Consider the following 12039-nt stretch of genomic DNA (forward strand, 5'->3'; position numbering starts at 1 on the left):
CTGAGAATAGATTGTACTCGATGTATCGAGATATTTATGTTCATGTTCGCTGCTGCTACCGATGTGCAGTGCACGGTCCAGTTCTGCTTCTAAATTCCATTAGTGCATCATGGCTTATTTTACACCTGTGCAAAGACGACTTCGACGCACTTGTCCTGGGAAGGTTTTCTTTATTAAGGAGCCACGTGCTCACACTTGGACGGGTAGAGACCCCCACTGCAACAGCGCCCGAGTCTCCCACGCATCTCCCTTATATACGGTCCGAGGCAACGCCCCCATTCCCGAACCTTCTCGCTGGTTCTAGACCGCTCGCTCTACCAGCTGTCACCTGGCCACGATCCTATTCTCGATCATTCCCGTAGCTACCAGTCCATTCGCACTGCAGGCTGACTCTCCTGTCATTACACCTGTGTGAGGTGCAATTTCAAGCCACGGCGATGGTGACGATATGTACTTTCTTGCCTCTTATTTACAGTAAAACCTTGGATTGCGAGTAACTTGGTCTGCGAGTGTTTTGCAAGACGAGCAATTTTTTAAAATAAATATTAATTTGATAAACGAGCGAGGTCTTGCAATACGAGTAGTGTACGTATACGCTTTGTCTGCCGAGCGTCACGTGATCACAACTGACATACGAGTGCTTTGATATACGAGTTCTTTGGATTACAAACACGTTTCGGGAACGAATTATGATCGCAATCCAAGGTTTTACTGTACAATGGAGCCTTGTGAAATTACCTCGGTCTTAGCTCTTCAATGGCAATGCAAATGTTGATGTCCGTTAGTCATGAGGGCTTCTAGAGGGAGTTCTTGTACTTTTGATATTACTCCTCTGTCGATGGAGCACCGGCTACAGTGGTTTACGATATGGTCCGTTCACAGTTTGGTTTGCAAGGCCAGAGTTGCACTGCTGTGGCTTGTTTCTTGAATGTACCATTAACAAAGGAGATGTGCCCATCGGCCTGTCAATGATCTGATGCGGTTGATGGTTCCCGAAGTGTCTTCGAGGAATGACAAAGCCAGGAGGTGCGGTATGAGCTAGAAACTATGTTTAGTTTACCAGGTAACGGCCACTGAGCTATATAGCTATTTTTGAGAAGCGACCTGACCGCAAATGATAGCTCAACAAAGTGACTTATCATGTGGAAATGTATAGCAGCCAAATATTTTAAAACGCACGTTTCTAAATGTAGAGGAAAAACCCGGAGGACACGGAGAAAAATCCACGGGACCATGGGGAGAACATGCAAACTCCAAATATACAGGCGTCGGGGTCGGCATCAAACCCACAACCTCTTGTATACCATTCGAGGTGGTTAACATCTCGCCACCGCGATGTTCCGGCCTCGAATGAGGTGTTTATCCTGCACATTCGCGTTGTTCTACTGTGTTCGCCCGCGGGGTTTTTTTTTTTCTCCCAGACCTGGATGAGATTATAGGATTGTGACAGCTGGTGTGGACCCTTGGTTTGTGTAGACACGGGGAGAGAATTGTCTTGATGAGCCTCTAGCTGTCCATGCATGTGCTCCAGCGCGTGTGGATTGACCTGGTCAGCACTGGTCACGGACCAGGTCTGCCCTTGTAATGGAATTAACCTTTTTTTTTTTTTACCACAGCTGATTAATGGGCCACTTCATCCAAAATGTTCCATTGCCTGCTGTAGTGTTAGACTATCGCAGTACAGTGGAGTCTGGATATAAGCAACATGTGTATGGATATGGGGATAAGGCAAAGGGAAACTTTTGTTACAAGCACACGTTGCTTACAGTGAGGGAAGAAAGTATTTGATCCCCTGCTGATTTTGTACGTTTGCCCACTGACAAAGAAATGATCAGTCTATAATTTTAATGGTAGGTTTATTGGAACAGTGAGAGACAGAATAACAAAATCCAGAAAAAGCATGTCAAATATGTTATAAATTGATTTGCATTTTAATGAGGGAAATAAGTATTTGACCCCCTCTCAATCAGAAAGATTTCTGGCTCCCAGGTGTCTTTTATACAGGTAACGAGCTGAGATTATGAGCACACTCTTAAAGGGAGTGCTCCTAATCTCAGCTTGTTACCTGTATAAAAGACACCTGTCCACAGAAGCAATCAATCAATCAGATTCCAAACTCTCCACCATGGCCAAGACCAAAGAGCTCTCCAAGGATGTCAGGGACAAGATTGTAGACCTACACAAGGCTGGAATGGGCTGCAAGACCATTGCCAAGCAGCTTGGTGAGAAGGTGACAATAGTTGCTATGATTATTCGCAAATGGAAGAAACACAAAAGAACTGTAATTTTCCCTCGGCCTGGGGCTCCATGCAAGATCTCACCTCGTGGAGTTGCAATGATCATGAGAACGGTGAGGAATCAGCCCAGATCTACACGGGAGGATCTTGTCAATGATCTCAAGGCAGCTGGGACCATAGTCACCAAGAAAACAATTGGTAACACACTACGCCGTGGACTGAAATCCTGCAGCGCCCGCAAGGTCCCCCTGCTCAAGAAAGCACATATACATGCCCGTCTGAAGTTTGCCAATGAACATCTGAATGAATCAGAGGACAACTGGGTGAAAGTGTTGTGGTCATATGAGACCAAATTGGAGCTCTTTGGCATCAACTCAACTCGCCGTGTTTGGAGGAAGAGGAATGCTGCCTATGACCCCAAGAACACCATCCCCACCGTCAAACATGGAGGTGGAAACATTATGCTTTGGGGGTGTTTTTCTGCTAAGGGGACAGGACAACTTCACCGCATCAAAGTGACGATGGACGGGGCCATGTACCGTCAAATCTTGGGTGAGAACCTCCTTCCCTCAGCCAGGGCATTGAAAATGGGTCGTGGATGGGTATTTCAGCATGACAATGACCCAAAACGCACGGCCAAGGCAACAAAGGAGTGGTTCAAGAAGAAGCACATTAAGGTCCTGGAGTGGCCCAGCCAGTCTCCAGACCTTAATCCCACAGAAAATCTGTGGAGGGAGCTGAAGGTTCGAGTTGCCAAACGTCAGCCTCGAAACCTTAATGACTCGGAGAAGATCTGCAAAGAGGAGTGGGACAAAATCCCACCTGAGATGTGTGCAAACCTAGTGGCCAACAACAAGAAACGTCTGACCTCTGTGATTGCCAACAAGGATTTTGCCACCAAGTACTAAGTCATGTTTTGCAGAGGGGTCAAATACTTATTTCCCTCATTAAAATGCAAATCAATTCATAAAATTTTTGACATGCGTTTTTCTGGATTTTTGTTGTTGTTATTCTGTCTCACACTGTTCAAATAAACCTACCATTAAAATTATAGACTGATCATTTCTTTATCAGTGGGCAAACATACAAAATCAGCAGGGGATCATATACTTTTTTCCCTCACTGTATGTCCGTCTACTATACATTCTAGCAGTTGTCTCGTTTGCTCTTAAATGTAGCAAATTAATTTGGCCTCAATACAAAAGACTGCAGTTGTGACAGCTGATATCCAGCGCTGCAGTTTTAACATGCTCATCTTGTTTGCATTAAACAGTTAGAAATGCGTGTTCACACGAAGCACATCTGACGAAAAGTTATCATAAGCTTGCTCGTTTGCATAATTTAAGAAATGAATCTGTTATACATTTAACCCTTCTGCTACTGGCTGCTTGGCACTTTCAGTCTTTGGCCCCTGTGCTAAGCAACCGTGTTAAATAAATATATACAAGGGTATTCCATGAAGTAAAGAAACATGTTAAGAGTCATTTGAGAAAACATTTGTCCACATTAAACGACAAAATATTTCTCTAAATAGTCACCCGCTACTAAAACACAGTTGTCCCGGCCATCCATAAGCTTCCTAAACCAAGCATCACGGAAGATTTCTGGTTGGCCCCTAAGCCATTATTGCAGCACTGCTTACGCAGCCTCATCGCAGGTGAACCATCATCGATGTAGAGGCTTCTTTCAGAGGCCCGTCCAGATGGAATACCAAAGGGGGTTAGGTCTGGGCTGTTTGCGAGATGTCCCAGAACATCCCATCCGAGCTTTACCATCAATCCCATCGTCGTCGTATGCGCAGAGCGTGTCGCGTGCTCCCCTTTCTCAATCTTACACGCTGTGTTTCTGATGAATGTCAGCCTTCAATTTGTACTCCAACAAATCATAACACGGAGCACTGGTGACGGCTTCGATTTTCCTGGAAGGCGACTGCGATCGCACCCTGCATGTTCCCAATGGTCTTTCCAGGAGCCGATGGGAGTGTGAATGTTTTGTTACTGGAGAACCTGGGTTATTGTCCGTTCAGTGCTGTGGCGCTCATAATGATGACTCCAAAATGGGTTAGTCAGTGATGATGTGGGATTTAGGAACAGGGTCAATAAGGTTTTGCCTTGCGGTGTTTCGTTAAAATTTGCTTTGGTCACGTTTGGGCAAACAAGTGAATTCATAAAGGGGTGCATTATTTATTTGATGCGTAATTCATATTAGAATTGTGAAACGGGTGGTATTGCAAATGGTACATCGCGCTGGAATCAGGCTTGGGCTTCCCCTTGGCCAATCCGCACTGATCACCGATGTGAAATATGGTCAAACAATCCCCGTAACCAACACGGTGCAGAAAGGCCTTGATCCAGTCGTGAACTGGCAAAAGGGCCAGACTAAATGTATTTATTCATTATAGAAAAGTACAATCGCTCAAAGACAAATGCAATTGAAGGCAAGAGGTTTTTTCACATTTTCTGCACCACGATCCTGTAAAGGAAAAAAATAGTTAAACAATGGATCCTTGAAAAAAATATTTCTTTCAAAAATGTCTGAATGTTATTATGCAACAATATTATGCATATCTACTGAGGAGACGGAGCGATAAAATGTATGCATGTTGAACGTCTTTCGCTGCCAATCGTGCGAATCGGCGGAAATCAGCTCAAGGTGCAGGTGATGTGTGGAGGCGGATTTTGGAGAAACCTTCATCCAGCAGCCGATTGCGGAGCACTTACAGATACTGTTTCATACAAATTACTGTGAGCCAACAGTGTACCTCATTCAGATGTTTTCATGACAGCAGGTGAAGGAATTTGAATGGAAGGGAGATCTTTGTTGCTGGGTGCATCTACATAAAACAAGCGTAATGGCATGAGCAATTCTCCAATCATGTACAAAGTGGCTATTTCACTTCTGGTCTTTGAATACAAACTGCCAAATGTTCTAATCTTTTCCTCCCCGACAGTCTACTTCTCAACGATCTCACTTACGTCATGTAATATTTCAGAGAAAAAAAAAACATTGTCGAAAATCAAATACGTGGCTCGCCAAACTGCGAATCATCGACGGTAAAGAATTCTCAACGGAAAACACTTACCTATCTAGCACGACGGAGCTTATCCGTACCCAAAGTAGTTCCACTTGAAGACACATCACTTTCTCCTCGTTAACAAAGTCTCTTTTTAGAGGAGGAGGAGGCGGCGGCGACAGGTTGAGACGGCTTAAACTGTGGTCAATAAGTTTACAGGCGCGGGAAGTGGGTTTCGGGATCTCTGTTACGTTACCGCGTGGGATTCCTATTAATAAAGTGAGGAATGGGGACCTGTCACCATTACCCGGTGATTAATGGACACAGCGCAAAGCGATTACGGCGGAGGGCTGGCCGGCACTTGGGGGCCGCCCCGTGGACACTCCCCCGTGAGCCCTCCAGTAATTTGTTTCAGGATTATGAGGCCGGCTGGAGATTGCCTGGGGATAAGTGGGCCCAGAGAGCTTCCCAAACAGATTTGTACGGCATCGAGGCCGCGCCTCGCGCTCAGCACCCTGTCCATCTCGCCGGGCGCATGATAAACGACGCGTCTTGCACCGCCTTGTGTGCCGGGGAGGGGGGCCCCGCGTCCAGTTTCCCCGCCGGTTTTTCCGCCTCCCCCATTACTCAGTTAATGAAACAAGTGGGGTCATTTATTGCGTGGCCTGGAGAGTTAGGAAGACCTCTCGACATAATTAGGCTTTGGTCAATATCCACCAGTTGTTGACTATTGAGTCTACAAAGGGATAGCCTCGCTGCTGTGCCGCTGCAACTCGCCATCAAGTGCAAGGCTAATTGATCTCACCAGATAATTTCTTGAAGAGACACGGGACACTGCTGTTTTCTTGCAAAACACAAATTGTGCCTCTAACACTGAATTGCACACAGGCTAAAAAAATTCCGTGCTGGCAAAAAAGGCGAATTTAAATAGAGCACGTGCACACGGAATTGTGTTTATTTATATTCTGAAAAGTTTGTACAAAAAAATGCGTAAATGTGCGCTTGAGTGTGACTTTCAATTACGTTGTTCAATTTGTGGCTAAATACCTGAATTCTGAGCATTACCGCTTCCCAAGGCAGAGGTTTTAAAACAAATAGTTGTATTAACGTATGTAACACACCTTGGTGCAAAGCGCTCCGATGTGTTTTCGGCTTGTACCACGTGTTGTTCGCCTCAATGTCCGACGTTTCACTCCACGTGCTGACAGCTCTTTCAGGAACTGCATTAAGCAGTTCACATCACTCAGTGCAACCCGAAAACACGACGGCGAGCGACACAGCACGAACACACGAAAACCTACGCGTTATTACACTTTGGTGTAACTTTAAACAATTTTGCTCGCTCAATTTCCATGCAAAGTACTTGAATGCGAAGACCCCGGGGCCGGCCCAGGACACGATGGCGGGACTACGTCGCTCGGCTGGCGTGGGAACAACGCCTGGGAATTCCCCAGGAAGAGCTGGAGTCCGTCGCCAGGGAAAGGGAGGTCTGGGCCACCACTACTCAACACGCAGCCGCCGCGACTCTCACCAGGACAAGCGGATTGAGAAACGCACGAACGAACCTGAATGCTGAGTATTATTGCTGGCTGCAGTAGAACTCATCACAGGAAAGTAAGATCTTAGGTAAACGGTGTGTGACAATACTCTTGGTCTTCTCTCCGTAGGCTTGTTGATGTCAGGCAACCTGGAACTGCAATACAGTATGTGTCTTTTTGCTCATAGAGTGTGTGGAACGATGAAAATCAGCACGCGCTTGGTGGATCATTACATGACAACATCAGAGATGGCGATAACTGGGGATGTTTTCACATAGCAGTGGCTTTGAGTATAGCTACTGACAATGAACACATCTACTGCTCTGAACAAAATAAAAACACGTGTAACTTTGTGTATTCATTTATTGTCAAGTAACGTGACACCAAACAATGTTTACCTGACATTTTGGTGACCAATGGCAACGCGGCACCGGTCCATCTGTTGGATTCTTGGCAAATTTCCGCACGTGGTTGGGGCCGAACGTTCCTTGTCATCGGCAAAAACAGGAGGCACCGGAGCACGTGATGGCCACCAGTTTGTGGAGTCCGTGGCTTGGCACGCAGAGCTGCCCGTTACGTTGATGGATTTTGACCTTTGCGCGTCTTTAGTATTAGACTTGTGAAAAAAGAGAATGAGGAAAAAAACAAAAACAGCTGTAACTTCGCAACGATTGTCAACGCTACCATTGTGGCGTGCCGCGTGAGGCAAACACATGTCAGCGTGACGGCCATCCTTGCACTGTTAACAAATACCGTATTGCGAAAGCAAATGTGGACTCTTAATGTCACCGTTATTGCAATTACGTTTTCGAAAGGCAATATTACCTTGCTTGCGTATCCATCTGTTGCAGGTTTATTATTATGCTGGCACATCAGAGGCGCACGAGTACTCGAAACCAGATGTGTTTGGTATTCTTTTCCTGGTTTGAAACGTAGTGACCTACAAGGAGAAAAAATATGAAATTGGTGGTGGGGGGAAGAAAATGTCAGGATATTTTTTCCTTCCCCTTTTGTAATAAGCACTCTGATGTTTTGTAAAACTGCAGCGAAGAACTCGTGAGGTGCGCACAGCCGCTGCACGGGGACACCTGTCTGGCCGGGAAAGGAGAGGCTTCCGCAAGAAGAGGCCGGAATGCGTCTCGACAACACTCAAGCACCCCGTTAGGAAGCTGGCGTTTCGCCGCCGCTCCGCCCCAAGAACCCTCAGCCTCCGGCTCCAAGTCGAGGTCCACTGCAACAACAGCGTTTGAGAGACACGGTCACAGTCATAGAGGGTAACCAGAGGCTCGGGTTGGGGGGGGGGGGGTCCTAGACATCCAGGTTGCTGGGAAGACAGTACGGTTGACTAATCACCGTGCCACCACTCCACCGTTTTTGCTATACTATTTGTTAAACACTGCTGCAAGTGAATAGAATGTCCAGCCAAATCATCAGCATCACCATTCACAAACGCCACCTTAATGCATTGAATTATATCAGTATAGCCAGGTAGCTCAGTGATCAGAGCACTGAGCTGCATTGCTCAGATTCTGGATTTTAGTACGGGCAGCCACCCATGAATCAATCGGTTTCTCAAGTGTAGTGTATTGTTGGTCTCAGTCCAGTCACCAATGATTGCACAGCAAGTATCCATTACATAGAATAATGGTTTGCACATAATATGGTTAAATTCCAGCTGGGAGAATGAAAAGATTGTCTGGTTGACCGGCCTTGCAAAGAACATTTCTCTGTAGCAGAGTGTGTGGGAAAGTGCGCCCCCCACCCCCTCCACCCCTAGTGGGTGGATAAAAAAAAGTCACTTGAAGTAATCTCAGAATTAGCTCCTTGATATTCACTTCCATGAAGCCATTCTCTAGCACACTGTGAGAGTTCCAACTGGATTTGCGTGACATGAAGCCAATAAATAAAATGTAGCAAAATACGTTACAATTTTGTTTTTAAAAAGCATCATGAATTGTTAAAAATTAAAAGTGAATATTTAAATATATATATGTATTTGTACGTACCGCGTGAAGATTGAATGATGTTGTGCACAATTGGCATTTGCGAAATGTGATCACACTACACATGTTCAAACTTGTATACTCTTTTCGAGGACTACACTCTGGCAAATGGCGAATTGTATTCAATCTTAGCTGTCTGCTCCATAAACAATGCAAACAACCCAAAGTGTTAGAGAATGGCCCACGGAATCAGTTATCACAGAACTATTTCTGAGATTCCTTTTAACCCAAAAATATCTAATGGGCCTTTTTATGAAACGTGAAACTGTATTCAACTTCAAGCTCACCTCCATGCGGTGGTTATACAAGTTGTTTCGGACCCTCGAGACAATTAAACTTGTCTCTCCCGATGATATCAGATTCTGTTCCATACGCTTGTTTTGGACTTGGACACGGTACTTGTAAACCAGGCAGGCCAGCCTCTCTCTCTGTAGCATGGTGTACTGCTCCATTGCATTCACAATCACCTTCGCAATCATTGCACAACAACATCAACAACGTTACTCTTTGGTTTAATTCGGTAAAGTCATGTAGGTAAAACAAATTAAAATAAAATAAACAATTAAAACACGACGTTTCGGAGGCAACACAAGCTTCCGTCTTCAGGTGGAAACAGTCACAGCAAAAAATCGCTGTTTCCACCTGAAGACGGAAGCTTGTGTTGCCTCCAAAACGTCGTGTTTTAATTGTTTATTTTATTTTAATTTGTTTTACCTACGTGACTTTACCGAATAAAACCAAAGAGTATGAATCCTTGCAGTCACGAAAGCTTCAAATCTAGAATTAACAACAACAACCCCTATAAAAATAAATACCTAACAGGATTATGTTTTTTTTCTGTTTCACAACAAGATGCGTGAGTGCTTCTCTACTTAAAAGGAAAAGGTGCAGCCCTGAAATTGCTCGTTCACGCCACTGCTGGCAGAAGGGCCTCCGCCAAGGGAGCTCTAGAGGAAGGTATTTTTTCCACTCTTTCACACCGGCCAGACATACTGGAAGAGGTGGGAGTACGCACATCTTACGTGAACCCAAACAATCCTCATTTCGTAGCGTGCAGCAACTGGTCGCGCAGCTTGACGTTAGAGTTGCAAAGAGGAAAAGGGGTCAGCTGCCTAAAGCCGCGCCCCTTGCATTCGCAGGTCCCCTTTAACCGGAGCTGGAAAACGCAAGTTGAAAATTTGCTCAGCAGGAGGTTACTCTTATCACAAAGGGCGTAATTGCCTCTTTGTAATAGGCTACTCTATCGGTGCACAAGGCGACCACTGGCAGTGCGACAAAAAACACGAAGCACATTATCGGAGGCTTGCTAAAGTGCCGTTAATTGGTACCTGCAATTAATGAAGCAGATTTTATTGTTTCAAAAAAGTATTTTTCCGCCAACGCCATCCCATTCGGTGCCTATATATATCCATAAGTGTTATTTCAATGATTTGCTAGAATTCCGTGGTTATATTTGACCAACTGTTGTTGGTACCACTATCAGCGCTTGTAATGTCATCCAAGGGTTCATTAGGGATATGTTAGAACCACCTTCAGCTGCTTATCGGACGCACACAATCCCATGCACTCACCACCGTTGTTTATTTTCCACAATCTGCGTGGAATTAATGAAACGCGCCAGCCCTTGTCGTCGCCTCGTCCTGGTTAGGTGCAATAAACTAAACTTAAGTTAGAGAAAATCCACCACGATCAGAGTACGCTATTCCAATGTAAAAATTAACATTTTTTTTTCGTAAAAAAAAAATATATACCTTGGAGAATTGTGTTTATCTCCTGCTGGATAATGTCTTCATCATTCCGTGTTGGTCTTGGGGCCCGTTTTACCATACTTCACCACGCTAGTCAGCGCAGCTTGGATCCCAGGACTGGTTGTGATAGCACCCGCCGCTGATGATAGTTGTGGCCGGATATCAAACTCACTGCACCACCACTGCCCCTATACAAGGCCGTAGCCATGGGGTCAACATTGGGGGAGGACCAAATCTTCCAGGGGGTCTGGGCCCCCCCCCCCCCCCCAGAAAAAAATCTAAATTTGAAAACTAATTTCCTGCCATTTCCTGCCTAAAATATAAAAAAAATTCACTAACACATGGGATGGACTTTTTATTTATTTTTTAACAATAATGTCTAATGGTGTATTGTATTACATTGCTCTGTTTTTTTATTTTTTTTACCTTTTCTTGTTTCATTCTATTTAATGGCAGAGATTAGGGATTAATAAAGTACAACCATAACCACAATAACATAAACATAAATCTATGCATTGTTATATGAAGACAAGTCCAGATATTGTGGCCAAGGTTTAGCAAAATTGTTGTTTTCATTTACATAGCATCAACATTTTTATATTTCTTAAATATTTTTATAGCAATATATTGGGGGGGGGATGTGTCACCCCCCCAATATATATTATAATTATGGCCTTGCCCCTATATGTTTATGCTTGGCTAGTAATTACATCAATATGTAACCCCGCATGCCGTTCATAAAAATAAAAAAAACAGTGTGCTTTGTCACTACATGGGCACTTTGCATTGTCATTTGCAAGTCACCTTGAGATGCCTTTTAAAAGTTGCTGCTGCAGACGGTTTATCATTCAGAGTAGAACATTGTAGGTAAAAGCAATGATGCAAGGAAACTGTTCCGTCTCCACATATAGAGACATTTAAAAAATAATAATTCAGCAATGCACGAGTTTATGTACTGCATCGCTTTTGGCATTCACTGAGGATTCATGGTTTATGTGGAGCACCCTTGACAATGACATCTGGAATCCAACAGCATTTGCTTAGCAAGCCTGACTTCGAATGGCAAGACCTAGAAGGTCGAAACCAGTGCAGAGTTTCCTTTTGTAGACAAATACTACTTGATAACATCGGACTGAAGAGGGTGATTGTTTAAAGCATAGATGTATTTGGACACGGAATAGAGTTTTGCTTTTCGATTTAAAGCTTTCGTGACTGCATGGATTCATCTTCTTGGTTCTTTCGGTAAAGTCACGTAGGATGGAAATAAAATAATACGTTTTATTATGTTTTATTTTTATTATTTTATTTCAATTCTACGTGACTTTACCGAAAGAACCAAGAAGAAGAGATTCGTTTGTTTATATTAGCGGGTTACATTTAATGTAATCAGTTTTCTTTTTCTTCCACTTAGGAGCCCATTGACAGCGCAAGCATCTTCCTGTTTGGCGTGGCCTGGGAATTAAAGAGCACATTTTGGTTTAACCTATCATCGCACTGGGT

General features: G+C 44.3%; 1 protein-coding gene across 3 annotated transcripts in view; it reads right to left on the minus strand.

Annotated features, from left to right (window-relative positions):
- Positions 1–2059: 2059 nt before the first annotated feature.
- Positions 2060–12039, minus strand: part of LOC116942009 (uncharacterized) — a 73066-nt gene continuing 63086 nt past the window's right edge. Inside the window, exons 18-24 of one of the 3 annotated variants that reach the window (XM_076066861.1) lie at positions 9079–9258; positions 7877–8019; positions 7614–7728; positions 7187–7404; positions 6816–6943; positions 4999–5070; positions 2060–4709 (exon numbers count right to left, since the gene is read on the minus strand). The gene's annotated coding sequence lies outside the window, so the exon portion shown is untranslated. Of the gene's footprint in view, positions 4710–4998; positions 6944–7186; positions 7405–7613; positions 7729–7876; positions 8020–9078; positions 9259–12039 lie in introns of all 3 variants that reach the window. The other 2 variants (XM_076066862.1, XM_076066860.1) reach the window with 2 other exon arrangements.

This window comes from Petromyzon marinus, chromosome 13, assembly GCF_048934315.1.
Source record: "Petromyzon marinus isolate PM22_M1 ecotype Great Lakes invasive population chromosome 13, UKy_Petmar_22M1.pri1.0, whole genome shotgun sequence".
NCBI lineage: Eukaryota > Metazoa > Chordata > Hyperoartia > Petromyzontiformes > Petromyzontidae > Petromyzon > Petromyzon marinus.